Here is a 6,000-nt window from a genome sequence, read left to right on the forward strand (position 1 = left end):
CCCCAAAGGAACTGCCCCAGCGCCGAGTTCACCTGCTGAAACCATTTGGGCACTATCGCAGTTGGTATAACATCTGGGGGAGCGTGACCATTTTGAAAATTGCCGACCGGCCTAAGATTGTGAGGGGCAAGCGCGACCAGAGCTTCATATCCGCACGAGCTCGGTCCCACACCGGTGCCAGATTCCTCTCCCATGCCACCTCCGGCCTGTCCGTCAGGAACACCCCCAAGTACTTAAGGCCTCCGTCGGCCAACTGCAGCGCAGAGGCCCAGGATCCCACCATCCCGGAGTCCCCCTGGACCAACAGGGTAGACTTCCGGGGGTTCATGTACAGCCCAGAGGACTCCCCGAAGATACACATGATCTTCAGTATCCTAGATCCCGACTTGTCCAGCTCGGTCAAAAGAAGACGACATCGTCGGCGTATAACTCAATCCTGTCTGAGACACCAGGTGCCCAGTCCAGCCCCTTCAGTTGCGCATCTATACGCACCCAGGCCGCCAATGGCTCCATCGCTAGGGCGAATAAGTATGGTGACAGGGGGCAGCCCTGCCTAGTTCTGCGCCGCACCGAAAAGGTAGATGACACGGCCCCAGCCACTCTTATCGAAGCAGCCAGGTCGGTATACAAAAGGAGGATATATGACAGAAATTAAGTCTACGCAGCAGGGCGAATAAATAGACCCAGCTGAGGGAGTCGAATGCTCAATCCAATTCCGCCAATAGGAAGGCTGCGGGGACCCCAAACCTCCGGCCCGCCGCCAACGCCACATGAGCCTTCCGACTATTATGCTGTGTCGTCCGCTGGGGCATAAAGCCCGCCTGATCTGGGTGTACTAAGGCCGATATATGTGGCCAGAGGCGATTTGCCAGGGCCTTGGCCAGCACTTTGGCCTCCACATTCAATAGGGAGATTGGGCGGTATGATGCGTGTTGCTCCGGAGGCCTGCCCGGCTTTTGAAACACAACCACCTCCACATGCCTCCAGTCTGGGGGAAGCCGGCCCACCTCCCTGGATTCTTCCACCACCGCTTGGTAGTGGGGGGCTAGCTGAAGAAAATATCTCCTAAAAAATTTGCAATGGAACCCGTTGGGGCCAGGTGCCTTTCCCGCATTAAGCTCCTCCAGAGCACCACCTACTTCTCATCCGAGAGGGGGGGGTCCAGTTGCCGCCGCATCTAATCAGAAACCACCTTTGGCGGGAGGTCCGCAATGAACCTCTCCACCCATTCCTCCGCAAGGCATTCCTGAGGGGCATATAGGGCCGCATAGTAATCGGCGAAGCTGTCTGCTATAGCCTGAGGGTGCACTAGCGGCGCTCCACTCACATCAAGCACTCCCGGAAGTGCCTAGGGGCTAAGGGTACCCTGACACAGCCTATGTAGCATTTTACCAGATTTATCTCTCCATTGGCAAATTCTGCTGCGTGTCGCCAGCCAAACTTGCTTTGCTTCTTCCAGGAGGATGGTGGCGTAGGACTGCTGCACCTGAAGCAGGCGTTGCACCCCCCCACCCCATCTGCCTCCCTCCTCTGGTGGTCAAGTCTTTCATTCTCCGCTTCTGCCCGGACCAGTTCCTCTCTGTGCTGCCGGCGAGCTGCCGCACACCAGGCTATATCCACACCCTGGAGAGTGGGCTTCATTGCTTCCCAAACTGTTGCCGCACCAGACACCGAGCCCACGTTCGTGGCTAGGAAGTCCGCAGTCGCAACCCTCATGCAATTATCATATCCTTCATTCGATAGGTGCCACACCGAGAGGCGCCAACGGAAGGGCAACCGCCTCCCGTTCAGCTGCAGCACCACATAGATCGGGGAATGGTCGGACAGCCCCCTTGGGAGAATGCCAGCAGACACCACCCTCGCAGCCACCCCTCTAGGGACAAAGAGGTAGTCCAACCTGGAGAACGACGCATGGACGGACGAGAGGTAAGTGAACCCCCTCTCATTGCCATGACAGAGCCGCCATGTGTCCACCCAGTCAAGGCTGGCGACCAGCGCGTGTAATCTCATGGGTTGAGTGCCCCCCCCTACTCTCACCAGACCTATGTCTGTCCTGGGATAAGTCCATAACGTCGTTCCAGTCCCCCCTATAGCTGACACCCCTTCAGGCATGTCGGACCATAACGTCAACAATCGCTCTACTAGATGCCACTGCAAGGGGGGCGGGGCGTAAATGCAGCCTAGCACAATCAGAACATCCCCAATGGTTCCCAGGACAAAGAAAAAGCGCCCCTGCCCATCCAACCACTGCTGTGCATGCTCATGGGGGACCCTACGATGTATAAGAATTGTAACCCCCCTGGACTCTTGTGTAAAGCCTGCGTGAAAGACCTGTTGGTAGCCATAGCGCTGTAGACAGAGAACCTTAGAGCCCATCAGATGGGTTTCTTGCAAGAGGAGAACGTCAGCCCCGACCCTCTTGGCATGGCGCAGCACTGCACCCCGCTTAATTTTGTCGAGGAGCCCGCAGACATTCCAACTGACAATGCGGAGGGCTCCCGTGGACCCCGGAACAGTCATCAACTCACTAGCCATCTAAGAACATGCAATCCTTCTGCCCTATCCTGTAGACCAGATGGAGAGGGAACCTCCATGCGAAACCCAGTACGCAAGCGCATTGCAACCCCAAACCCAAACCACCCCAACCCGCAACAACCCCCCCACCCCACACCTCAAAAAACTCTGAAGTACCTGTTGTGGTGAGACGGGAACCAAGCCCCCAACGGGGGGACCCGGGCCCATCCCACCAATGGATCCCTAACTTACCACCCATGACAGTCCAACCTGCTGCCTACGGGCGTTGAGTCAATAGGGTCCGAGCCCTCATATGGGCTCCCTCAAGAAACCTGCAAGATGTTACACATGGTCCAGTTATGAGGACTCCTCAACATGATGTCCGCTTGCCGGGACAGACGACCCAGTGCTCGGCAACTGTGTCGCCGCATCGTCCACCAACACTGGACTGCAGGACAGCGACCACCTCTGGGATCTAGATTTCCTGCTACCCCGTCTGCGATGTCTCTGCGAGCCCTGCTGTAACCCCTCGCTCAAGGTAGAGTCAGAATGCCGTCCGGGCGGTGTATGGGCCCTCACCCGCACAGTTTCATACGTCCATTTAAAAACGTCCTCCGGGGTGTCAAAGAACAAGGTACGGGACTGAAAAACCACACAGAGGCGTGCCGGGAACAGCAGGGCATACGGCAACTTGAGCTCCCGCAGCTGGGCTTTGGCTGCCAGGAAGGACTGGCGCTGCTGCTGCACCAGGCGTGTGTAGTCGGGGAACACCATGATCCGCTGATTGTCATAGAACAGAGGTTCCTTGGCTCGAGCCTGCTTCAGAATTGTGTCCCGATCAAAATAGTTCAGGAGCTGCGCTATGACTGGGCGGGCCGAGCTCCCACCTGCGGCTTCTGAGCTAGCGCCCTGTGCGCCCGCTCGACCACAAAACAGCGCGATAAGGCATCTGGAGGGAGCCAGCTTTCCAACCACTGCGTGAGGAATCGCTCCATGTTGCCAGATTCACATCCCTCCGGAAAACCCACAAAGCGCAGGTTGTTACGCCTGGCCCTCCCTTCGGCATCCTCAATACGCAGTGCCAGGCTCCTCTGCGTACTCTCCAGCTTCGCCACCTTCTGCTTGAGAATAGCGACATCGTCCTCCACACCCGACACATGCTCCTCCACCTCCTTTATGCGGGATACTGCGTTGCGCAAATCCTGCCGCAGCAGCATTACATCCGACTGAACCGCGCCAATCTTGGCGTCCAGCATGTCCCTTGATTGGGTAATCGCTGCCAGCAGCGCTGCATTGTCCGGCGGGCCTCCTGTGCATGGCCCGCGGCGCCGCCCGCATTCCCCGGGCCAGTGAACTTATTGATGGGTCCCTGTGTAGCTGGGGTGCTGCCTCCCTTGCCCTCTCGTCATGGCGAGTGCCCGTTGGCACCCCGCCGGGGCACCCGGGGATGGACCGGCCGCAAACCAGCGCCCCCACTACAGCCACAGCCACCGCAGGTCCTAGTACCTCCCTCAACAGTGGCCGGCACCCCCGGACCCGGCACCCGGACTGATCTCAAGCAGGGCCGCCTCCAGGAAGAGGACACTGTCGTCCGGCAGGGAAGATGGGGGATCTACGCCACCAATACCTCCGTTATGTTGGGGCCCTCACCGCAGTCACCGGCATCTACAATATGGCGTCCCCTCTGGGTCCTGCTCACCACTGCTCCGCAGCGTGTGCCCCGCAGGATCTGCTGTCTCTGGCCCCTCTCCACTCGCCACTGCCAATGGCGCTAGGGGAGGTCGGGCCCCGTTGCTCTGGGCCACCAGCGCTACCCCTGGGCCGTGCCTCCTGGACGTGGGCCGCCTCAATTGCCCGGGCAGCTCCCACCGCGCCTCCACGCACCAATGCGGCCCAATCAGACCACCGATCGCAATCTCGGCCAAGAGAGAGGGTAACCAGGAGGAAGGGAGCCCCCACTCTGTGCCCCCAGCAGAGCGGCGATCACAGCCGCGAAGAGCCAAGATGGCGGCCACGGCTCCCAGCACTGTCGTTTCCGCCAGCCCTCCGGCTATGCAGGGTCAAAGGCTCTGGGCGGAGCGCTCTCCCACCAGCTCCTCACCGGGGGAGCATCTCGCCCGGTGAGAGCTGGCCGTCTGTCTGTCTGCCGAGAGCCGCCAGCCGCGACCTCCCGGGCCTCCTCTGCGGCAGTCCCCGGCTTAAAATATGGCCACTAGGCCGCGGCCCTCAGGATCAGCCGTGCCGGCCCGCTGACCCACCAGCCGTCCACATCGGGGTGCCGGATCGTCGCCGCCAGGGTCTGGAGACCAAGCGCCCCCTCCAGGACCAGCTACACGTCCGAGGGAGCCAGGATCAACGCAGGATAATCACCGGGCTGGACGGAGCTCTCTAGCATACGTCCGCCATGTCGGCCCGGTAAGCCACGCCCCCTCAAGGGTTTAATTTAATTGTCTCTAATACTGGACAGGCTGTAGAGTTTATAGAGCCGGTGCTTTAAAAATTAATTTTTAGTTAGCAGTCTCTGACTCTGCCTCGAGTCTGTAGCGCACCCCTCTACCCAGCTGTTTCACTTACTTTGCCGCTCCTACCTCTAGCCACCGTCGTCAGCACTTCCCGAGTCTGCCGACCCGGGTCCGTCCTGCTTGGCTTTGGCTTTCCTTCCGTAGGTCACATCATCCCTTTCAGTGCTGCTGGGGGGCTGAACACGCAGTAATCCTCCTGGATTCAAACAATGGTGTATGTTGCCAGACAGCCTCTTCCTTGTGCACTGTCAGCCCACATCGAGGGGGGGCCTGTGTACAACCAGGGAAGGCAAAAAAACGGTTTAAAATATCAAAGCACACCTGCTGCCGCTGCTGCTGTGGCACTTCAATTTCTGGAAGAAAGGAGCACAGACCACATCTCAGCGCCTTCAAATATTTGTATTTACTTGAGTTAAGTCAGCCATAACGTGTTTCAACTCCGTAGAGCCTTGATCACATGGTACGCTTTAGAAGTCACATAACTGTTTAAATACCATTTTGTTGTGTGTTTTTTCCCCTTCTCTTCACCGTGAGCGTTAAAGTGACAGTGCTCAAAAACTGTTTTTTATGTGTATTCACATTGCCTGGTTGCTCAGTATACAATTAGTTGTATCATGGTACCAATACCTGGACATTGATTTTGCCCCTTCATTTAAAATTTTCTTACCATTTTTAAAGGTGTGGATGACTTGTAGCATCTGTTTGTTTACAGTCAATTTAGCAAAATAGTGCAAATAGTATATTCAATTACTTAAATACATAAATAAATAAATAAATAAATAGATACATAAATATGAATATAAATATAACTACTATGATGTACATATAAATAGAACAGGTTATATAAAATTACAGATTTTAACATTCATAAAATCCATAGATATAGATGAGAAATATGTAAAAACAATATATATATATATGTACAACAAACTTCAATGTCCCATTCCAGCGCTGATAGGAAAGC

General features: G+C 56.2%; 1 long non-coding RNA gene across 2 annotated transcripts in view; it reads right to left on the reverse strand.

The window, feature by feature from the left end:
• The window catches only part of LOC144797811 (uncharacterized), a 44,906-nt gene extending 39,665 nt beyond the window's left edge, over positions 1–5,241 (reverse strand). Inside the window, exon 1 of one of the 2 annotated variants that reach the window (XR_013603469.1) lies at positions 5,103–5,241. This is a non-coding gene — a long non-coding RNA (uncharacterized LOC144797811). Of the gene's footprint in view, positions 1–5,088 lie in introns of both variants that reach the window. The other variant, XR_013603468.1, reaches the window with a different exon arrangement.
• Between the last annotated feature and the right edge of the window lie 759 nt (positions 5,242–6,000).

This window comes from Lissotriton helveticus, chromosome 12 (genome assembly GCF_964261635.1).
Source record: "Lissotriton helveticus chromosome 12, aLisHel1.1, whole genome shotgun sequence".
NCBI classification, from domain to species: domain Eukaryota; kingdom Metazoa; phylum Chordata; class Amphibia; order Caudata; family Salamandridae; genus Lissotriton; species Lissotriton helveticus.